Consider the following 24212-nt stretch of genomic DNA (forward strand, 5'->3'; position numbering starts at 1 on the left):
GGCAGCGACCACCCTCTGCCCCGGCGTCTTCCCTCAAAGAGATGCTCAGAGACCTCCCGAATCCCTGCTGACCCGGGGGAGGTCCGGGAGGGAGGGAAGGCGTGATCGCCGCTGGGGTGTCTGTGCCGGCTCCGCTCCAGGTGCCCCTCGCAGGGATGCTGGGGGGGGCTCTGGCAAGTTCGGCAGCGTACCTCTCTGTTTTCTGCGTGGGTGATGTCTTTGCCTTAGCAGCATAGTTTGGGGCCGGATCTGTGGGTTTCCCGCGGATAAAGTAAGCGGGGTTCCCGAGCCAGGATCCTTTTCCAGGGGGACAGCTCGCCTGCCCAGACGTGCTGTGGGATTTCGCAGGGTGGGTAGCCAGGGAAGCGGGTGGTGGTATTCAAGTCAAGTTTATAAGTAATGCAGTTTCACGTCAGGTTGTTTCCTGTAAGTCAGATCCATTTTAAGAGCAGTGATGAAACGGGGCTTCAGAATCCACTCTATGAGCATCCAAATTAAAAGCTAAATAGGATGTAGCTTTCAGTTTGGCTGTATCTTCACATGTCAACACTCATTATCCTCATATGTCACTGCTCCGCAGCCTTCCTCCCCGAGCCTCGCGGGCCATGGCTCTCCTCTCCGCTGCGTGCAGAGATGGCTTCCTCCCGTCCGCATCCCCGCTCGCTGCTGCCCGCGTGGGCTGGGGAGGCAGCGGCGTCCGCTCGGACACCAGCGCGGCCAAGCGTGCTCCTTTGGGGACCGGCTTTCCCCACGTCTGCCCTACAGCAGCGCACCCCGAGCTCAGCGGCTGCTCAGCAAGGAGGGATGCACCAGGGACTGAGCGAAGGGAGACTTCGGGGTCCATCCGCCGCCGCTGGCCTTGGGGAATTGTTTTACCTCTCCCGTTATCAGTCCTGGCAGGCCTGCAGAGGTGTATCTGCATCGAGGGCTGCGTGCTCTGGCATGAGAAGTCCCGTGTTGGTAGAAAACATAACCGTGGGTTGCGTTTCTCGGAAATTACTGCTGGAGCATCATTAGGAGCGGTGCTGGTGCTGGGAGACGTGGGGCCAGCGGTGGGGTCGTGGACAGGAGACCCACGTGTCACCTCTTTTTATTCTATCTGTTTGGGCTTGGGTTTTTATATAGAAAACTCTGGGGTTTGCAATCAAGAATAATTTGCCGGGGCAGCCCAAGGGGCAGCAGCTTTCTCACGGCCGCGTGGAGGGAGCAGCCAGCCAGCTCTCGCCGACACTGCCCGGCGGGCGGGAGGTCCTGGTTCTCCATCCACACCACCCTCCTCCGCCCCGGGTCACAGTTCTCTGCAGCTCCAGGCAAGGGTTTGTTTAGGAGGAGGAAGGGGAACCGTGACAGGGAGGATTTGGAGCAGCAAACCGGAGCTCTGACTCCAGCTGAGCTGCCGGTGACTTTGGAGAGCGCCAGGGACTTCACTCGTTCCACGCAGCTATATAAGATATATCGATAACAGGTGATGTCACATACAGCGCGTCGATGTAGCAGAGAGGGTAAAAAGCCCTCGACTGTCCCCCAGACCGCCCTGCCAGTGGGGCGAGGGGGCAGCTCGGGCGCGGGACACCCTCGGGGCAGCGCTCGGGGTCTCCTCCAGCATCCCAGCGCTGCTTCCCACTGCAGCTGCACACGTGCTGCGCTCCCCGACAAAGAAACACGTCAGCCTCCAGGCCGGGTAGCAAGACGGAGAGTCTGGATAAAATTATCATAGCTGACTTAAAACTGGGAGTGGGAAAGAAGCAAGTTTGGCCATAAATAATCCCACACCTGGCCTTTTAATTCAGTTATCTCCTGGTCGGGAAAGTCGGATCTGCCGTGTGCTGTGGTGGTGCCAAGTTAATTACTTGAAAATGAGTGCCTGGGGTTGGACCAAGAATTCCTCATCAGCATTCAGCACCAGTGCCATGGCGGGAAGGAGAGCCTGGCGCATGCTCGCAGCGGCGGCCGGCTGGCAGGTGGATGAAAGGGAAGGGGAGCGGGGCACTGGTGGGTTCGCTTTTCTTTTGAACAGGCTGGAGCCCGGTTTAATTGAAAAAGCACCGAACGTGGTCGATGCCGGGTTTGTCGTCCGCAGGCTGCGCGGGGGCGAGGCGTGGAGCTGCGGGGTTTGGGGTCGGCAGAGCCGGGCGCCTGCCTGGCCAGATGCCGAGGCAGAGGGGCGCCGGGGCCATGGGCAGCAGCGGCCCGAAAAGCAAGAAAAGGGAGCGGGTCCAAACCGCACAGCTGAGACGCTGCTTCTGCTCCTGACTCCCCCCCCTCAGCATCAGCTGGGTCTCGAAATTCCACTTCTGGTGCCTTTCAGAGGGAAGTTTTGCTGTGGGTTTGGGATTTGCTAACCCCACGCAGCTTCGCAGAGCGGCCAGGATGCCGCTCGGGCCACCGGCCACGACCCGCCCTGCCCTCGTTTGCCCGATGCTGTCGGCAGCGACCGCGCGCCTCCGGCCCCGAGTCAGCGCCGGGGCTGGCAGCACGGCGAGGCGGGCAGGCTGTGAAACCCTCAGCCTCTCCCTCCCCCTTCCCATCCCACCAGCGCTCGCCAGCTGAATACAAATGCAGATATTACAGGGGAGAGAGGGAGGCGAGAAGGTGCAGCTCCAATACTAAATAGCTGGGCCCTTTAAGCCGTTTGGCCAGACCTTATCATTAAAAAGGAGGAAAAAAAATAGTCTCTATAGGATTCTTTGAGTCATTGCTTCTTATGTGTAAACAGAGGGCGGCAGCTTACATAGCAAACTCAGGCTGGAATAGCTCGAGGTGATTAACAGTTGTTTGATTCCTCGAAGATTTCCACATGCTTATGCCAATCCAACTGGGAAAGGCAGAATAAATATTTTGAAATATGCCCCTTCTTTTGTAAATTAGGCATGATGAGTGCTGCTTAACTGGTTAGCTCTGAGTTACAGAATTGGTTTTGTTCAGCAAACAGTAGCAGAAGGGCAGCGCTCGCTGTCGCCTTCTCTGCGCTGGGAGCCGACTGCGGCCGAGACGGGGCCGGAGGGGTGATGGTGCACCCTTGGATTATTTGGGTGCCAGCCTTTCTAGACAGCGTTAGCGTATAAATCGCAGCACGCTTCGCCTCCACCGGATAGATGCGCGCAGGTGAGCTAGTACCAGCCTAAGCCCTTGTGCAGAACCGGGGTTAGAGGCGATGGCTGGATCCCGCAAACAGCTGCTCCATCCCCGCAGCGCCACGCCGCGGCTGGGTCGCTAGGAAGGGCTTCGCTGTGGAAAGGGGCCTCCCGGGCTGTTTGGGGTTACAGGCACACCAGGAAACAGAAATAGGAAAATGAGGATGGCAGCCTGTCCGGCGGTGGGACGCGTGTCTGGGCTGCTCCCCGTGCCCAGGGGCTGTGGGGCCGCGACGTGCGGCAGCTTCTGCCCCCCACCCCCAAGAGCTTCTCCAGCTCGCGCCTATCCGGAGCAAAAATTCACAATGAATGTTTATGGTAAAAGAAAACTTTTCTTCTTTAAAATGAATTGCGGCATCCATAGTTGGTTTTCCCTTTGTTTATTCACAAGCGACAGGGTAGTAAAACATAAAGAAATACTGAATCTCTCGAACCGTAGAGGGTCTGCTTAGCAGTTGCTCTGTTCATTCCCGTTACAGGCAAGGAGAAGAATATCTCAGATTTAGTCCCAGTTTTATAACAACACTTCCCAACCCACCTGGGGACCACAAAAGTGCTTTACATGCATTAATGAAACAAACAGTGCCACCTCCAACGGGACAGTTAGGTTTTATCTCCCCTTTGCACGTGGTCAGACTGTGAATCGTCTCCCTCAATGTCACGGTTCGGATCTTATCCGGTGACCAGTGTGCGTTGGTGTGTCAAATTTTAGGTACCCATCCTGACGTGCCCAAAAGAAATCCTTCGCTTTTATTCACTTTGATTTTGCAAAAGCCAAGTGCTGAGTAGATCCTGGAAGCCGCAGTCTTTTCCTTTTCTACCTGGGCAGGAGATGCTGGCACAAAATAATTTGTCCGGGGGGGGGGGCAGGTTTCTTGCCCAGAAAGTCTCCAGCAAAGCCTGAGCTGGAAACCAGCTTCTGTTACCTCCTATCCCCTGTTTTTACTGCAGGGGTGAATCCTTGTTTCACAGCAATCTTCCTTCACCCAGCGACCGAGCAGCTCTCAAGTTTCCCCAGAATTGCACTTTCTTTGTAAAATCTGCTTTTAAAAATCTCAGAACCTCTGGACCATACGGTAGCAGAAATATTAAGGCTGAAGGGAAGTACTTTATTTGCCAGATAAATAGGCTTGGTGACACTTTGGATATGTAGAGGGTGGTGAATAATTTCTTCTGCTTGGGCTATATATCCTTAGAGGACTCGATGAATTTTTCATTCTGGAAGATGTGTTCAGGTCATTAATTGCAGTTTGCCACAGGTCTGTTCCACTTTTGTCTGGGTAAAGCCCATCTCCTTCAACATACAACTCATTTACCCTTTGTAATCTATGTAACATTTGCATTGTAAATTGGTTAGCTTAACTTAATACGAGAGTAACCTTAGCAAACCTTTGGAAAGGATATTACGTGCGCTGGTGAAGACGACGGGGCCTTTTCCTACGGCACCCGGCTGCGCGGGGCTGGGGCTGGGCAGCGCGGCCGGGGGGCTCGGGGTTCTCCTCCCCGGCAGCTCGGGTCTCCAGCAGCGTCGCAGCCCCCCCCGGCCTGGCAGCGGGCTCGGGGGCACGTGCACTGTCTCCAGCGAGATGGAAAGCTGCCGCCGTTTGCTCTGGGGCAGGGAAGAGGCCGTGGTTTCGCTTTGTTAGTGTGGTCTCCAGTGAGCGGAGAGGGTTGGGGTCTGCGGGGTGCCGGTTCCCCTCCTCACGCCAGCCGGAGCAAGCAAAACCCCCGTGCTCAGGCACACGGCTGGGTTCCTCCTTCTCGGAGATGCCCTGAATTCTGTTCCCGATCGCCACCGGCGCAGCCCCGGCTCCGCTCCCGGCTCCCAGCCGAGTTGCGTTTGCGAGCCCGTGCCTGGAAATTGTCTCCTAAGCCCCGCAAAGTCGGTGCCCACGGGCAGTGCCGCGGCTCTGGGCTCCTCGCGCTGGGGGCCGTCTGTCGCGACGGCACCGTGCCCAGCCTGAAGTTTTGCTGGAGCTCTGCCCTGGGGCGCAGGTGCCAAGAAATGATGGGTTTGCGAGAAGCAGGCTGCACCCCCCGCGGTCCCGGCTCCCTGGGAAGGAGTCCCTCCACCCGGATTGCTCCCCAGGCATCCGTCTCCCAACGCGGGCAGGATCCCTTGCGCTGCCCCATCCGACCGTCTGCCTTTCCAGCAGCCTCTATTTTGCATAGAATAAAACAAAAATAATTTAAGCTGCTCTGGTGCCGAGTATTATTAATTCCTTGGAGTGAATAACAGCTCTGGGGTTCCTACAAGCGGTGCGGAGAGGAGCAAGACACAATAAGTATAAATTGAGTGAACTCCAGAGATTGGAATAAGAGCTGTGAAATATTGCTTCGGGCCCGAGAAGTGCGTTCAACCCATTTTCAGAGCTACCTGAGGGAGACAGGGTGAGACTGGCAGACGACAGCGCGCCGGAGTTGGGAGCAGCATGAGTAAAACCTGCTGTCCCAGTACTTCTGGCCTCGTTGGAGTCAGGAAATTTCTGAAAGTTTCTTTTTACGATGTTTTTCTGCCCCACTTTTTTAAACTTGAAGCGGTTTGGAGGAATTCAACCAGGCATTTGAAATCTTTCCCTAGCCAGAGGAGACGGCAGCAGGGTGGTACATCTGACCGTCGGTCCTCACGGCAGCGCTACCACCCACCCCCAGCCCGGTGGTCCCTCCCGGCAGCCAACGGCCCCGCGCCGGCACGGCTGCAGTCCCCGAGGAGCGATGGCTCTGCCCGGGGTGGCGGGGGGGGCGCTCGGTGCCGCTGGCCCTGCTCAAAGCGAGCTCTGCGTCCTGGGGAGGGCCCTGCCACGGGAGAGGAAGGCGAACCGGCCAGGCGGCAAGCCTTTCTCTCCTAGATTCCCAAAATGATCCATCTGGATAAAAACCGCACAGAGAAAGCGCTGTCCGCTGCGTGCAACTGTGGTGGCCGATGGCTCGGTACGGCCACAGCTGGCACTGGAGATGCCCCGCATATTTTCCCACGTCAAAATGACCCGTTTGTATATTTTTATTAGAAAAATTGATGTGAGAATTGGCACAGCCTCTGCCTCCTGTGGCAATCAGCCCCTCTGCCTTCTGGGGGGGCTTCCCTGGGCACGGCGGTGTTTTAATCTCCTCAGTAAGAGAAGATAAAAGAACGGAGGAGCTGATCCGATAGACCCGGGGATAATGGTGTGCGTTCTCTGCCTTCAGATAACGGCTTGGTGCGTAAGGAAAATAATCTATGCGGGAGAAGGCGTTGTGTACCGGGGACCGGAGGCGTATCAGGTGTGATCCCCCCGCGTCTGCCAGTCCCGTGGGCTCACCATGGGCAGCTCCTGCCTTTGGTGCTGGTGGTTCTCACTCTGCGAGCTCCCTCCCGCCACTTCCCCCCTGGCGAGGGCTCCTCTGCGTCAGCCTGGACAGGAGGAGACCCGGCAACTCGCTGGTGACCATGCACGGTTCCCAGTTTGCTGCTGACTCTTGCTAAGGCTTGGCTTTGCCGCGACGCTCGGGACGCCATTGTCCCCTGCCCGAGGTGGCCCGACGGTGCTCCTGCTCCCTCGGGAAGCAATGGGCATCGCTGAAACGGCGAGTCCATCACCCGGAGCTGCAGTCGTTCCCTGTTTCTCCCATGGACAGCCCATGGGGAGGGAAGACAGCCAGGACCCTGGAGTTTCATAAACCCCCTGCTCTGGGGGAAAGGACAGGTTTTTCCATCCGCAGTCAGGTTTAAGCTGGGATTGTGAAACGCCAGCTCCCACCATCCATTCCCAGTCCTCGGAGCCAGGCAGGCTTTGGGAGAAAGCATTCTGTCCCTGCCCACGTCCTCTCCCCTCGCGTTTAGCTCACGTTAAGTACATCCAAATGGTACTTCCAGCCCATAGCTGGTCAGATCAGAGCCGCTGTGTTTACACCTTCACCATCCCGGGGGAGCAAACACGTCCCAGCTTCGCGCTCAGGAAGCAGCGGAGGGAGAGAGAGGGGCTGTCACGGTGGCCCGTCTTTCCCCTCTCCTCCTCCCTCCCTTCCCCTCTCCTTCAGCACGACCCGAGCGGGCTGCGAGCGCGCGGTGACAGCCCGAACCCCGCTCCGCACGGCTTGGGTTGTAAGTCAGTTTAAATGAGTCTTATAGCTCCCACACCTAAAATCTTTGAAATATGCAGCAAAGAGGAAACTTAATGAGTATCAGGGAAAGTCCTAGGAGAGCTGTAATATTCGCGGTGTGTACAAATCACTGTTTAGGACGTCTCAGCCTGAAAGTCCTTTTTCACCCCGATCATTATGCGGTGCAGAAGGCTCAGCCGCCGTGCGCTCAGCTGGTGCTGGAGATGGACTCGGTTCCTGCCTATAAAAACATGGGGAAAAGGGGGGATTTGTAGCCCCAAAAATCTCCTAAAGAGCTTTTTAAAGTTCCTTTTCTTAACACAAACCATACGAGCACGCAAGGATTGTGGATGGCAGGGCAGCTCCCTTTGTTGCTTTAAATCTCTTACTGCCACGCGAGCTGGGGTGAAACAGGAGCCGTATCGCTCCACCCCAAATCTGAGTTCACACCCGGTAAAGACGTTGTACTGTGATTTCTAGACGCCGCTATGAAACAACTGAATTACCTGTTTTGGCATCTAAATTGCCACTGTCCCTCGCAGAGGTGTGCAAATCACATCTTGAAAAAAATCTAAGAATTAATTTTTTTGGGAGTCCTTTTCCCCTTGGTAATAAACTACTACTGAAACGCGTTGATCAGCAGTTTCACCCAGGGATCCCAAAGCACTAGATAAATACAGATTAGGCTTCCTGTGACCTCTGCGATAACTACAGTTCCCTGCAAACCAAGACGTAGAAATTGCAAACGACTCGTCCCCGGAGCAGGCAGCAAGTCGGGGCAAAGCCGGGCTCGGGCAGCTCCAGCTCTCCGCCAGCGGCTTCGGGAGCCCGCGTCAGCAGCAAAGCAAGACCCCATGTGTGCTGCTTTTGTCGTTCCTGTTAATGCCGGAGACGATAAACCTCCGGGTACCTGCCCTGGCCCCCCTGTATCTGCACAGCAGGCAGGGCCCCGATCCTGACCCTCATCGTTGAGCCGATGCCATAAAATCTGTATTTACCGTAAATCACATCTTAAACACGAACACAAGCCCATCTAGTTAGAGTTCGGTCGTAGCGGTAAGCAAAGGACAGAAACGTTTTAGTCCGAACGTGTTGGGCTCAGAGGATGACCGGTGTTTCTGGGCTGTGGCTCTGCCTCCCCCCTTTGCTCCCATCGGGCCGTGACGGGGTACGGACAGAACGAGTAGCTGGAAGGTGGCGAGGACGGGACAATGTATGTTAAGTAGCACCTTTTGCTGAATAAATCAGAGAGGTTGCCAGCAGCCTGCCACAGTAAATATGCATGTTAAATCAAATCAGATCTGCAGCAATAGTAAAGATTTAATAGTAGGGGTTTGTTTTCTCCCTACCATAAACACGGAGATGTGAACACTTCATGGTGAGAACATCTGTGGACTGGGCAGGAGGTGTCAGAAGCTGGATCTAACATGCAAGGCTTCTCTTCTGTGGCCAATTAAACAAATTGCAGCAAAACAGCATTTTATTAGTATTTGCCCATAGCAGTCGCCTGCTGCAATAAATTTCCTTCAGGCACACTTGAGAAAGGGGAGGAAAAAATTGGCACGTTAACTAGTGAATGGTGGAGAGAGCACACCGCGGCGTAGCCTCTGGGGCTACTGAATACCAAAGTGCCTGTCTCCAAAAACAACTGCTCTGCTTTATCATAAACATGGTGAGTTATGAGATGCTGTACGGCGTACCGTGCACAAATACTAATAATGAGGAGGAGGCAGGAGGGAAGGATGCTTTCCCAAAGCAGTGGGACATACAGGAGGCGCGATAACAAAACTTATCCCAGTGCCTCGCCTCTCCCCCTCTGTTTAATTACAACTTAAATTCTTTAAGAAGTCATCCTCGCCCATTTACCCTGAGCCTATCCTGTCCTCTTATTCCCATGTGCTTCTGCTTTTAAGCATGTTTTGTCTCTTTTCCAATTTTTTTTTTGCTTTCATTATTACTGCTTTTAAGGGAGAACTTGTATTTATTTTTTCCCCCACAAATGGGGGCTGCAAAGTCAGGCAAGTCCATCCCCAGGGTCGCTTTGCTGACTTTCCCTGGGGTTTCTCAGGTCTGAATATGCCAACACGTTTCTTGGCTGCCTGGCACTGTTCTAGACGGGGATGATATTTGTCAGTGTGATATACCTGAGACCCCTTTTGTATCTTATATTTTTTGGATGATGGAGATCTGAAATGGGAGATAGACTTTTTTTTTTTCTTTTCTTTTCCTCTTTTCCTTTTCTTTCTTTCCCTTTTCTGTTCTCTTTCCTGGGCCAACGCGTCACCATCCAGTTGATCGATACCCCATCCCCACTGATAACCAGCTCGCTCGTATCTCACGCGCACCAAGTGAGGAAGCGCTTCAGATCAAACTATCCTCTCCAGAGAGGTCCTGGGACAAAAGCAAGTACCAATAAATACCCCAAATCGCTGAGGTTACAGAAAACAGATGGTGTTCGTGCTACACAAATGGTCTCTGCCGGTGAAGTGCTACAAGAAATGACCTATTTGTTGCTTGGTTATCTCCATATTTTACGTTGGAAACACCATTCATATCTAAGTAGTGTCACCGTTATCCTGGGAATTCCTCATTTTCCGACGCAGTTATCGACAGCTCCCCGTTCCCAGCAGCCTCCTGTTGCTGTTTGCCCTCCCCCTTCCAGCTTTTTGGCATGATCAGGTAAAGAGATAAATAACTCTAACTGCACTCCTGATTGATAGCAAATTAATGCCCAACAATTACCTCCTTCAAAACGTGCCATTTAAGACTGCCTAAAATTTTTTTTTTCTCTTTTTTATTTCTCAAGAACAACAAAATCAAGGCAGCAGATTATTACTGGACATTAATTATCTATCTTTAATGAAGTAGCTGATCAGATTGGCTCTTGATTGATTACACCTATGAAATTGTATTGCTGTTCATACATAGGATATGTTTAGATGGCATCAGCCTTTTGACTTAAGCATGGATTTGATTTATACTTCATTAACATAATTCCTAACACACTGCTTCTTTGAAAAAGAAAATTAGTGTCTAACCAGGAGCTAACAAGTTTAATGGCTTGCTTGAAGGAAAACATTACCATTGACTGTGAATAAGCAACTAGAGGCATTAATATGTTGTTGTGGCTCTTGTTTCTATGAATCTGTATTTATAGGGAGGAGTTCATACGGTGCTGCCGTGGATAGGTGGGTACGGGTGGAAACCCTGTGCTAAAACGCCTGAGTCTAACTTTGCATCGGGCGGTTCCTTCGTCAGTTGGGGTGCGGGTGTCGGTGTTGGCCAGGATGCTGCGGGGAGCGGTCAGGCTGGCTGCGGCACCCCGAACCTCGGCATTCCCCGGCGCTTTTCTTATTAAACCTGAAGCGCAGTGACCTGTTAGTGACAGCAACCGCTGCCAGGTTTTCTCTGGCACCTTACGTTGCCGGATCTCAAACAGAAATCGCCGCTTCTACTGTCCTCGTTCTGCTCCGGAGAGATCGTGACAAAACAGCCTTCCCAGGGCTTCCCAGTAAGCCGGTGGTGATGACTGGGACCAGGGGCCACGTCCAGCGCTCTCAAACTTAGATTTGGATAACCGCGTCTGGAGGCAGCTGGCACAAAAGCAATACAAAGCACGCGGAGACGGACACGTTGGGCTTCCAGACACGATTCTCATTTATTTCCATTTTGCAGATACTGGGTTTACCGATGATTGCCTGCTAAAGTTTTCTATCAAAGAAGGCTTAGCTAAATAGCCGGCAAGCCTCTTCTCTTCTCTCGAAAAATGAATAGTCCTTTTTTGTTCTTTAAATTATACCATGTTAGCAGACAAACAAGGCAAAAAAAATCAAAGTAGTCCAAGAGATCTAGGTGGGTACATGGGCAAAATGAGCTCAGCTCGTGAGAATGCACCCAGAGAGGAATGAGGAATTGAAATATCGGGATGGAGCGGGACAGAGCTGCCAGAAGAGAGGGAAGGGGAGGATGGCTGCACTGAAATGAAAAAGCACAAATGGATTCGGGTGATGGTTAGCCCTTTCTACAAGCTTGCCTTTGCTCTCGTTTCGTTGCTCGGTGTACCAACAAGCCTGGTTCGCTGGCCACTCTGTAGCGCGTGCATCACTCATCTCTAGCAAGTCCCCCGCGCACAGCATCGCTTGAGGCCGGACCAGAACTCCCTCTGTGTGGTTGAATTGATACCTGCCGACTCCAGCGTTTGGCATCTTCTGATACGGATGATGGACCTCTGACTTGTCAGAGTTTTCTGGTAACAGTTTTAGACATGAGATCCCATTCGGCACAGTACGTGCGTTGTCCTCGTCTCTTCCAGGCATGAAAAGGCTGCTAGAATCCTCAAGAACTTTATCCTTTAAACCGTTTATGGGTTTTGGTTTGTGGATCATATTTTAGGGGTTTTAATTTTGTTTTGTACCTGCCTGATCCGGAGGGCATGCCAGAGCCGCAGCTCTCGCTCCGGAGGACCATTCCGCTCCCTGCCTGCGTCTGGCGGGTCCTCCTCCTGTTTGGCATCTTGACACCTTGGGCTTTGATTAATGAGGTGCTCTTCCCTGCGCTATACGAATCCCCGTTAGATTTGGTGCTTATTAATTACAGCACAGCACCGTCAGCACATTTAGAATTGGGGTCCCTGCTTTTCTAATTCTCTTCTTATTTCACGTTGCTTTTTTTCCCTGGTTTCCTATCGCCTGTGTCTCCTCCTCCTCGGGGTCACTGATGGATGAGGTTTCAGCAGCGGTGGATACCACGCTGGCTGAGCCGAAGGTCAGCGCTGGTAATGGCTCTGGAGAAAGCAGCTGTTCAGCAATTCCCCCCTCCGCAGTGCCCGGCTCCCTCCGCGGCGGCCGCCTCTCGCCCGCAGCTGGCTCCTCGCTTGCACCCAAGCCCAGGGTTTTTCCACCGTCGCCTCCCGCACCCTGCATCCCTCCTTGATTTTGTAAAATTACTTCACCCTTTCATCGTTCAGACTCGCTGTGTCCTCCAAGTTAAAAAAAAAAAAAAAAAAATCGGATACTTGCTGGATGCAGAGCCCTGGGTGTATTTTCAGGGAGCAGCTTATCTTTTATACCTGGCCGCTCTGCTGGTGGCACTGCTCCTGTTACTCTCGTTGCTGTCAGTTGGGTTTGAGCCAGGACGGTGCCCAGTCTGTATTGCTCCGTGCTGTATAGGTGTGCAAACGTCCCGGCTGACCTGGGAGCTCCACCACCCTCGGTGTCACGACACGTGGAGCGTGGGGACAGTCCCAGGTCACACTGAGGAGATGAGACACTGCTCCAGCTTAGCACTGCCTCGGCCGGCTTTCCCTTTCCCTGAAATACAGCAGACCTTCTCTCTTCCTACTCCTACACCTTTTGCTTAAAAAAACCTTATCCCTCGGGTGGGAAGAAGCGAGGACCTATGAACAGCTACCAAAATGCAAGCAGTAATAGCTAGCACTTGGGCAGGAGCGGTTTTGTGCCGGGCGCAGAAGAGGACGGCTAGCGAAGATTGCAGTTTGGCCAGGGAAGTGGTTTAGTAAAGGCTGCGCGCAAGCTCCGGTCTTGTCGGTTCCCGGTTCGCGTGCAGCCATCGCTTGTAATTCGGGGTGGTTGCACCCAAGTGACGGGGAACTGCGTCACCTTCCCTGCGAGCGTTGGGGTGCTGGGGGCTGACGCCAGCCTGGCACCCCGGGAGGACGGCTGTGCGGGGTGCCCCGTGCCCGCAGCCCCCGCGCTGTGCTGGGGTGCCGTCTCCAGCAGCGAGCAGACAGGCTACGTGGTACGCTGTCATTAGCCTGTGGCTTCACCTCTCACAGAGCAACCTGGGAATTGATAATAAATGAACACACGCATCTCTGCCTGAAGTCGCTTACCTGATAAACACCCTGGCAGGAAGAGGGCAGGCACGATAACAAAGCAAACAGCATCCCCCTTAATCTGGTTTTAAAACTTTTCTCTGATAACGGGATTGCTATTTTATTACCAGTCACTGTTTAGCTCTTTTACATGACCGAAGTAAACACCACAGTAATTTATACTGTCCTCCCAGATCAGCTTCGCCCTCTTTTACATCTTGCCTTGCAAATAATAAGGCAGCCCACAAAGCCATTTGTTTCCTAATGACAGGGGTTTCCATAGTGAGCAGATTAAGGAGGAGGAGATTAGAAGATTATACACCAGGCAGGATTCACAGGTTCACAGGTTTATGGGGCTTTGGACATCCAGCGATTAATGCATTTCATAAATGAAACTTTCTGTAATGACAGGTAGAACGCAGGGAAGCAGGTGTTTTAATTGGCAGAATTTATTTAGGAAGTTTCACCGATGATGCTTAAAGCACTCGGAAAGGTGTGTACGATTACCGGGTCCCACTGCTCCGACGTTGGTAAGGGTTGGTAGATGGACTCCGTCAAAGTTGCCGCGGATGAAGGCTGATAGCAGCGCTGCGACGCACGGCTGCCCGGGCTGAGCCCTGCGCCCCTTTCTGCTCAGAGCCTGGGCTGCTGCCAGGGTGCTGGGGTAGCGTTAATTGTTTTCTGTCTTCAACGGAGGAAGGAGCAAAGCCGCTTTTCCATCGGGGCCGTATGTGCCAGACGCACCGTTGTTATTTACCGCGGCGCCGCGATAGCAGCCCAGCGTCTTTGCGCTGGGCAAGGTGTGCCACGGGAGTCCTGCTCACGTGGTAAGGTACAGCAGGGGAGGAAACGGAGATAACGTCCAGGACACGTATCGTGCCAAATAGCTTCAGTGGAAGGACGAGGAGACTCGGGAAGCCTGAAATCCACACAAACCCTATGGAAAATGACGTAGCTGCTAAGGCTCCGCAAGGGTCAATACTGCGGCGCGTCGGTCCTCTGGACAAGAGGGCTGCAGGGAGCCAAGGAGAGCTCGGGGGGGGTTGTTTGTTGTTTGAATTCCCCACGCGGAATCCCAGGTTTGCATCAGAAAGGTGAAAATATGAAACCTGAGAAACTGTAGGAGGGACCCAAAATATCTTTTATACCCTTTGGCCAAAAGAAGCTGAAAAGGAAAAAAATTGGGAAAGAAACTGTGACAGTGTTCTTCTCTTTAATTTTCTGATGAAAAATCAAAACAGCAGGGAAAAAAGCAGCACTTGCTTTCATTTTGTTGGAAACCCAATTTTCCACGAAAAGTAGGTTTCAATGGAAAATTTCCACCTCTCCCCTCTCCCTTGTGTATTGTTTTAATGCTGGCTGCCTTCTCCCTGTTAAAGCCCGTGAGAGTTGTCTTGCTCGAAGGGACACCTCGGAGCTGGAGGAGCAGGATGCAAAGAGCCATTTCGAATGACCCAAAAGGACAATTCATGATCAGGTGCCTGAAACGGGCTGTGGAGACTTCGGTTTCTGGCACGCCGGCCTACATGCCAATGAGGCCAAGAGCTTGTCTTGGTTTCTCCGTGGTGTCTGCGCTGCGGTGCGAGCAACTCGTTGCTGGTGTGCCGAGGGCACCGTCCTGGTCTCGCTGTGGCTGAGGGAGAGCTGAGGCTCGGGGAGATCAGGGCCATCAGCCCAGCTATGCCCTGTTGGAGTAGCACCCAAGCTCCTCTTCCTCGCATCATCAGCAGCGCCGTCGGTGAAACGCGTGGGGAAGGGCTCAGGGCGGCTCGGAGGGGCTCAGGACACCGTCTCTCTGCTAGGGCTGACTTGCTCTTGGTTCTGGTCGCCTGCACGGAGAAGCTGTGGATTTAACAAGTGTTGTTGGAAACCCCCTTCCCCTCTCCCTTGAGGTGGCTCCTGCAGCTCAGTGCCTGCCTCTGCCAGGACAGGGACCTTCTCCGCGACCATCCGTCTGGCTCCTTTCCCATTGCTGAAGTCAGTTTCAATTGACTGTTTAAAATTAACAATAAGGGCTTAAAACGAGCCAGTCTGGGCCTTTATAAGCCAGCGTAGCCGGAGGGTGGTGGGAGTCTGCTCTCCAGCGTAGGGGCTCCAGGTCCTCCGTCCAAGACAATTCAATCAACTTTGGCTCCTCAAACAATACCCCTGGCCTGCCAAAAGAGACAATGCCGAGAGGACTCTTGAACCAAAGGGTTGGGGGAGCCCTGTCAGCCTGGATTACAGGAATGCTTAAGAGTTAATTAAATTACAATTTGCTATGCTGCCAGTTCACACGAAGCTGCAACATCTGTGGACGGACGGAGGGATGGGAGGGAGCTGGGCAGAGAGATGCCGTCCTGCCTCTGGGGCTGCAGATCTCCACCTGCTCTTTGGCAATGCTACGCTACAGCCAAATAGGGAAGGCACGAGATTCATGAAAAAAAAAAGCCTAATTTCTGATACAGTAATATCTGTGGCTAGCGCCTGTGTTGTGAACGGGAGCTGAGTGGGGTGCAGCTATTTGCCCCAGGTCTCAGGGACTAACTGGCACATCAGGATAAAGCTCAGCCAACTTGCAGAATGAAAAAAAAAAAAAAAAAAGATACTAGAAAATAATAATTTTAGGGGCTTTCTGTGTTTAAGCTATTGAGGCTCAGATTTTTAAACTTCCCTCTGTGACCGCTGGTTTTACACATATATCAAACTTTCTTATTTTCCCCTGCATCCAGGAGCTGGAGCTTTAGGAAGCCTGCTGTGAGGCTCTCACGAGCTCTCCACGTGGCTCTGCTGCCGGGAGGGGACACAGAGCCCCGGCAGTGGATTGGAAGTCCACAGGCAGGCTCGTCGTGTCCCTGCATCCCTGGGATGACTGCTTTGACGTCAGAGGTCTCTGAATTTGTAGGTCTTTTGAATCTGTCAGTCGGTCTGTCTGGTTTTTTTCTCTTTTCCTGTTTGCAGCCGAATTATTAAAGGCTTGAAAGCAGGAGCTTCGCTCCAGACAAGTGCAGGCGCATGCACACAACCTGAGGAGTAGCAGGCGAACACTTCTGCGGTAATAAGCTCCATGCTGTGCTCAAAAAGGGCACTTAATTTTTCATTCTTAAATGCTGTGATGTTCTTGTCTTCCGGCTTCACCAAAACTCCTCCATGGAGATGGATGGGCCATGCAGAACACAGTTATCAGAAAGATTAAGCCAGGACTTGTCATTTTTTTATATCAGCGAGCAGTCAGGTTGACGAGTGATGTCCTCTTAGCTCCTGGGATGCGTCCGGCACCTTTAGTGCCAGTAGTAAAAAGGACTATAAAAAATACCATAGAAGAAAGGGTAATGATGAAATTTAACTGCTCCCTAGCACACACCTGGGGTCTAGTAATCTGGAAATGGGGGGTTCAGGTGCTTCATCTTTTACTGCCTTGTCCTTGTCTGTAAGTTTAAGGTCCTTCCACTGAACCATAACATATTGTGGTCAATGCGAAGACCTAGTCCTTGGCCCCTGCACAGCCTGTGGAGACAGGCAGGGATGTTTCAGCACGGGCAGGGATGTTTCAGCGCAGGCAGGGATGTTTCAGTGCAGGCAGGGATGTTTCAGCGCAGGCAGGGATGTTTCAGCGCAGGCAGGGATGTTTCAGCGCGGGCAGGGATGTTTCAGCACGGGCAGGGATGTTTCAGCGCGGGCAGGGATGTTTCAGCGCAGGCAGGGATGTTTCAGCACGGGCAGGGATGTTTCAGTGCAGGCAGGGATGTTTCAGCGCAGGCAGGGATGTTTCAGTGCAGGCAGGGATGTTTCAGCACGGGCAGGGATGTTTCAGCGCAGGCAGGGATGTTTCAGCACGGGCAGGGATGTTTCAGTGCAGGCAGGGATGTTTCAGCGCGGGCAGGGATGTTTCAGCGCGGGCAGGAGGATGCTGAGCACTTTTGCCTCCGGCAGGCTGGAGGAAGCAAGCGCTCGGCTTGGACGGCTTCGTCCCTCCACTGACGCTTGCGCGGGGGTTGTCTTCGCGGCACAGTTTCTTCCCTCTCGCTTGCTGCTTGTGCACGTTAGTGGCCAAGGAAGCGCGTTCAGCGGCGGCGGGTGCTGCCGACTCCGGCTGCGGTACACCGGGGCGGCACGGGCACCCCGGCGGGTGAGTCCCTCTCGCTAGCAAAGGGCCAGGGTGACGGAGGCAACTCAACGCATGTTGTACGTAACAAGTCAGCATTACTTTATTATGTTTCAGGATTGCGGCCCGTCCCTGTGTTATTAATCTAAGAAACAACTGATACTAAATGATCATGCTACATTAAATTTATAGACCCTTGCATATAGCTTCTATTGATCTTTTTTCAAGCATCATAAATATGTGATGGAGTGTATATGGCAGCGCGTTCCCCACCACTCCATTAATGGTGGTTAAACTTTTCATCCCTGTGGCGGAAATGGGCAATGTGTCTCTGCGGGCAGGGATATCCTGGCCATATCATTTGTATTTTAATTACCAGTAGGAGGAGAAAGCCTCACCAGCAGAGCAGGAGAGAGGAGCTATCGCATTTCTTCTTTCCCTAAGTTGCCTCTTTCCCTCTTCCTCTCCCTGCCCGGGATCTGTCACTTTTCCTCACGCACCTCCTGTCTCTTGGAAGCGATGCGTTGGTTTGGTTGCTCTTAACCCCAAGAACCACGTTCCCTGTCCGGCCCTGCAGCTCACGGCACCAGCGGCGTGCCAGCGCCGGGGGGTTCATTTACAGGAACCAAACGAGGTCTTGTCTTGGGTTCAGGAGAGCGGCTTACAAACACCCGGATGCTTGCCAGCACCACCGAGTCTTTTTTACGGTCCGTAGCATTTGCCACGCTGCCAGGGCTCTGTGCTGCGCGAAGGGGCATCGCGCCATGAGTAGCGCAGACTACGCAGGGGCTCTGGGACAGGGACACCCGCTACCCCCAGCATCCGGAGGAGATGCCCAGGCCCTCTGGCACCGCTGTGATACAAACAGGGAACGGAGATTTGCAAATCATCCTTCAGCGTAGCCTGAAACAACTTATATCCTAGAGCCATCTAGGGGCGAAATCCCGGCTCCATTGAGTCAAGGGGAGTTTTGCTGTTGAGTTCAGAGGGGTCAGGACTTGGCAAGGAGTGATGTTTTCACACTTAGACGACCTTATGGTTCCCCCAAACCCGTGCTGCAACGATTGGTATAATGAATATTTGTCTGTTGGTATTTCTGCTCTAGCAGTGACGTCTGGGAGCAGCGGTACTCGGAGCCAGGGCTTTGCCAAGCCCGCTGCTGAACAAAGGCTGTGGAAAATCAGCCGGCAACCTTTTGGCTTTCTTGTTTCTGCTGATAATTTGTGATGTTTTTCAAGCGCAGATCAAGAAATTGGTGCTTGAAAGAGCCTCAACAGGATGAGACGTGCAAAGCCTAGAAACTGCATCTAAAAGTATGTGTAAAAAATGTCTCTAACTTTAGAAATGCGAGAAATTCTTGGCTGAGCCCTGCTGTACGAGCCCCAGAAATACTCCTTGCAGTTTCTGGGAAGGCAGGTGAGCGGCAGGGTCCGTGCCTGCCCCGTGCCCCTGTATCACTGCCGGTAAGCGAGCTGCCTAGCCACTCTCTCCTGTTTTTTCTACCCCTTCGCCTCTCTTGCCTGCAAATGCACCAGGAGTCTGAGCTCAGAGGCTCCGCAGCAGCGTCTGAAAGCTGTATCGCAATGCTCTGTGCCTCAGTTCCCCACCCCAAAATGGGGTCAACAGCGCGTCAGCAGAGGAGCTGGAGAATATTGGCGAGAAGTCTCCGGACCCTTGACCGGGAGGTGCCAACAGCGTGCCCAGCTATCCTTCTGACAATTAGTTCCACTTACCATGGGAGAGAGGGGATAACGGAGCAGTACAATACCCTCCGTCTAAATTATTCCTCCTCCTCCTCCACAAATGTCATAGCAGAGATTAGCCATCATGTGTCCTTAAGTATCCCATTTATCCCAAATGACTCTGAGCATGTTAACTGCATTTAGATTTAAACGAGCCTTTATACCCATAGCATCTTCCTGGTCTGGACCAGCCCCTGCACAGCCCCTCATTTTGCGGGTACAGGAGCTGAGGATGTGGGGATACCTGAGTTGTAGGACAGGGAATGTACGTCACCAGCACGGCAATTTCGTTTTCCCAGATAAACATTTTTTTCTCCCTACTGTTTCAGGACAACTTTAATCTTTACAAAATTCTCTTAATTTCGATTTGGCAATCATGGATTTCTTTTCAATTAACCTCAAAAAGCACCAATTAAAGAGAATAGTGCCACAATCACATAAGAATAGGCTATACCAAAGCCTTTAGAAGTGTTTTAGCACCAAAAATTAATGATGAAGGTCAAAACCAGGTTGCAGTGCAGAGTTAGCTTTGAATGGGAAACCCCCGAATTAACGTAAGCACGAGCCCACAAAGTCTTCTGAAAAGTTGGGGTAGATTTACTTAAGCTTCTAATTATACAGCCAAGTTTGTCTCAGATATGTATAAAGAGCTTCGAACGTGTCGGAGTCTCAAACCGAAGGCAGGGGAGAAGTCCGGCTCTGCCCACCAAACCCCAGCGATTTCCTCCGCTTTGTAACTCCCTCCAGGTGGGATCGCTGGTTCTCACTGGTCCCAGCACGGCCGCCCCAGAGCCCGTCCCCGGGGGAAGGGGACAGGGAAGAGCCAAAACGGCTCCGCTTCAGATTTGGTGTGAATGCAGGTCGCGGGGCCGGTCCTGGGGGAGCCGCTCAGCAGATTTCGGAGCAGGGTCTGCATCGCGGGGGGGCACCCGGGGCTGGGGAGGGCTTGCTCTGTAACGCTGGGCTTTATTCCAGGCCAGAGCGAAGGGTGCTCTGAGCAGTGCTTGAGAAAACCAGTAACAGGAAAGCTCGGGGGGGTTTCTGATACCTTGGACAGGCTCGTCGCTGGCGTGGGGATTTGCGAGCAGGTCCCGCACCGTACCGGCTCTGTGCTGTCGCTTTGTGTCTGTACTCCTCCTTTTTGCTGTTATTTTGGGAGGCGAGAAGCTTTCTCCCTGGCACTGCAGCCTTGGGAGAGGCAGTGCTGTCCCTGGGGGTGTTCGGTGGGACAGGAGAGTCGGAAACCCTTTGGGTTCCTCATCCTCGGCGGCGGGAGGACAGAGGCAATGGGAAAATCTGAGCTGGTTCTGGGGACTTGGAGCCACACAGTCAGAAAAACAGGCAGATGTCATTAACAGGCGGAATAAATCACACAGGACCGCCAGCACCGAGCCAGTGAGGAGGTCAGGCCCGGCTGTGTCCCCCGGACCGGCTTTCAGCTCGAGCACCCTCCTCGGCACGCAGCCGCTGCACAAGCACACGCACACGGCTCATCTGCTTTTATGAGGTGGGAAAAGATCTGTGGTGGTGCACGCGTTTCAGGTGACAGATGACTCCCTGTCCTGCGTAACTGATGGAGGGAATAACTTCCACTGCTTTCTCAGCTCCGTCGAGATGGGGATTTGATGGTTGGGATGCAGTATAATGAAGGAGAGAAGGTGTCTCGTGGTGGCGTGAGCAGAGGGGCCGTGCAGGCTTTGGGAGACGATGGGGTGGGCGGAGGTGGCCCCGGGAGGAGCAAGGCACGGGCTGCAGCAAGCTTGGGAAGCAACGGGCAGCAGTGCGGGCTGGAGGACGGCAGCACTGCTGTGTCACCCGTGCTCAAATAGTCCTGCCCTGGGGAGGGCTGCCGGCCCCAGAAACAAAACTTGAACTCCCCCCATCCCAGTGGTAGCATCAAACTTGCACGTTGACCTAGATGCCAGCTGGGAACCACCCAACCTGGGGACGGCCACCGCAGCATGGGGCGGACGCTGAAGGCCATCAAGCCTCGGGGACCCCTCGCCCGCGTCCCCTCGCCCGCCCCTCACCGCCGCCCCAGCCATGGGGAGCAGGACCGGTGACGGCGCTGATGGAGGTGGCCAATTAGCTCTGGCAACGTCAATGCTCTGCTCGTCCGGCTGAGTCACCAGCACTTTAACAGCGAGTTAAAAAGAAACAGGTTAGCATATCGTAACATGACAGAACTTTTAGAAGATTGGACTGCTTTTCTCCTCTCGTTAACGTCCCCCGAGGCCCGCGGTCTCTTTAGTACTAACACAGTAACGAAGACCACAGCCTATTAATTGCAGTGACAATGATAAAGGAAGAGTCAGAAGCAGCTATTTGTCTTTCATGTAACCTCGTGCATCATCACAAGATAAATGAAAACTCATTTTCTGCTTTGATTCAGTCTAATTTTTCAGGGCCCCCGAGGCAGGTTACAGGAACTGTGTTGCTTCATCCCCATAAAAGTGCTGGCCCCGAGGTTCAAGGGTCAGGGAAAGTGCATGCCGGCCGTGAAAGCCTGTCTCTCCGCAGCCTCCCAGGGGTGACGTAAAAGCAGGAAGGGGTCTGCTGCTCATCATCATTAAATCCCCATTGAAAGGCGTTGTCCGGGGCCTGATAGATGATCCACGTGGCAAAGCTGCTCCCTGTCCCCAGCGCCCCTGGTCACCTTCCCAGGGGAGCTCCGCCGGACCGGCCGCTTGTGCCCCTTTGTGCGTATGCACGAGGGCGGGTGGTTGGGGGAAGAGTCTTCAGGGAAAGCACCTCATCCCAGCCCTCTACCCAAAATTACTGTTTCTGAGCGCATGTGGGGTTTGGGATAGAGGGTGGGATGATGCGGTTCCACCCACTTTGAGGTCATCGATCCTTTGACAGTAAAACACACTTGGGGTACTTCGTCTGTGCTGTGACCTCCTTAGCGAGGAGCGATCGTTCCAGAAGGGATGGGGCCAACTTCAGCACTGCTATAAAGGCAGGAAAATACCCCAAAGTTCCTATCAGCTGCAGTTCCTATCTCTCACCCGGCAGCCGTGCCACGCTTTCCTGCTATCTGATGTCCTCCATCTCCTGGGGCCTCTCCTGAGGCAGCGCAGAGCCTTGAAGCATCTCCTTGGCCCCCCAGGGACTGCTCCGGGCAAGGACCACCGGGTCCAGTACCTGGGGTTTGCTGGATCAGGCCCTCACTTTGTAGAAAGAGTGGTCCAGACTGGGGAAGGAGTCTGAAGAGCTGTGCAGAAAGGTTTGCCAGAGCTACAGAGCAGAATACCTGAGTCAGAGGAATTTAAGAAAAAAAAAAAAAAAAAAGAAGAAATATAATTATGTTTTGTAGGAAATTAGCCCATTCTAATCAAGTGGAATAAAACCTCACACATGCAAACTGGACACGCCTCTTCTGAAAATTTTAGTGTTAACAATGTACAGTACATTAACTTGATTAATCATAATATAATCTTCGTCTGCATGCTGCACTGATGTCTCTCAACCAATCCCCAAAACAGCTTACACATTTTATACTACGTAATGTACGTTCCCTTCCCGGTACAAACAGAGCTGAAAATAGACACAGCCCTGACGATCCAGCGATGTCCTGACCATCCTGGTCCTGCCGCCCTCCTGGCTCAGGGTTTGCGGTGGCACGGACGGGGGCTCCCATATGTCCAGGTTTCCCAGCCTGGAAGTTTTGCCCAGCCAGAATTCGTGGACTTTGGCCCCGTGCCTGGATTTCCGGACATCCGTCAGCCCACTCGTAGCGGTAGCTCCAACCGAGCTGTCGGATGTCTGGAAGTCACAGATACGTGACCGGTATGCTGTACGGCTCCGTAACGCACGTGCGTGTGCCCAGCACACCCCAAACCGGCTTGGCCCGCGGCGAGCGTGGCAGAGGGCTCGCCTGGGGGGGCCTCGGGGAGGTTCCGAGGGGACCGGCTGCAGGCAGGTCTCCGGGCAGAGCCAGAAGGACTCTGCGCAGGAATCCATCTGCATAGGCGTTACTGCAGGATTAAACCTTTAGGCTGAGCCTGGTCTCGTTCCTCGCACGGCTGCCTGGCCGCGGCCCTGGGGGTGATGTCCTGCTGCCTTTGGAGAAGGGTGCAAAGCCGCTCCATCGGAGGTGCGGGCGTAACGAAACGTTCATCTTACTGACTGCAGCGTGTAACTGGGGAAAACAGCGCTGAAGGGAAGGCGGCCACGGCTGATGGGGCTGCGCCCTGCCGAACGTGAGGGCAAAGCCCCGTGCAGAGGCGCTGCGGTCGGGCTGGTGCCCGACGGGTGGGACGGGCGCTGCCGCAGCGGAGCGGTGCTGGGCTGCTCCCTCCAGCCCCGAAGCCTGGCAGGGCTCTGCCAAATGTGAGGTTGGATTTTAGCTGATAGTATCATTTGCTTCTTAAATGCTGGATAAGGAAATATCACCAGGGCATTTCCCCAGTGGCGATTTACTCGTGTCTGCTCCAGCTGAGGCCAGCGAGAAGCCTAATCTGGGGGAGATATGAATGTTATTGGAACTCGTGAATTTTTGCTTTGTTATTATTTTGATCTTTTTTTTAAGGCAAAGCAAAACTTTCAAAAATGTTAAACTCAGCTGGGAGTATTTCATAGCCCTAGGACGTGGGGACAGCAGCCCACCCAGCGGTGGGTTTGGAGGACACCTTCTCCACCCGATGCGGGCAGAATCCCTGCACGGACACAGGGCAGCCGCGCGCAGTTCCCTGCACGGTTCCTGCCCCAAGGCTCAAGCAGGATTCACAAAACCAACCTCTCGTCGTTATGCGGGCAGAGGGCTCTGCGCCGTGGGTTTCTCGGGGGCAAAGGGACGCGTTACAGGCTCTTGGCCACCCGGCTCAGGTGGGGCACTTGCGGATGGGAGGCACAAACGTGGGAGATGTGTAGGGACGCCTCTGGCCTCCGAGGAGGTAACGCTCTGTGCGAGAGCAGGGACCGCAGGACAGGATCTGGCCTGGGCACGCAGGAAATGGGAGCAGGAGCATCGCACCAGGGATGGTTTCTCCCTTCTTGGCGACGAGCTCTGACTCTGTTATTTAAGAGTTGCCTCCTGTATGGGAGATGCTTTAACTATTTCGGCTCACGGCTCAGAGAAGCTGCTGAAGTGGCATGATAACTAGCGGGTGACCATCGGGGCAGGTCACCCTGAAACAGGAGCTCACCTGCAGGAAGCCCCAGCTCTGTCCCGGGTGAAAACCCATCCCTGCTGAAAGCAAAGGAGGTTTTTTCTGGGGCTGGAATGTCACTCACCATCTCCTGGGCAGGAAAACACCGTTTTTCTCCTGGAGCCTTGTACCCAGCCCTGCGGAAGGGTGTGCGGGGAGATTTCCAGGAGGTCTTAAGTCTGGTTAGGA

Source organism: Grus americana, chromosome 19 (genome assembly GCF_028858705.1).
Source record: "Grus americana isolate bGruAme1 chromosome 19, bGruAme1.mat, whole genome shotgun sequence".
Lineage (NCBI taxonomy): Eukaryota > Metazoa > Chordata > Aves > Gruiformes > Gruidae > Grus > Grus americana.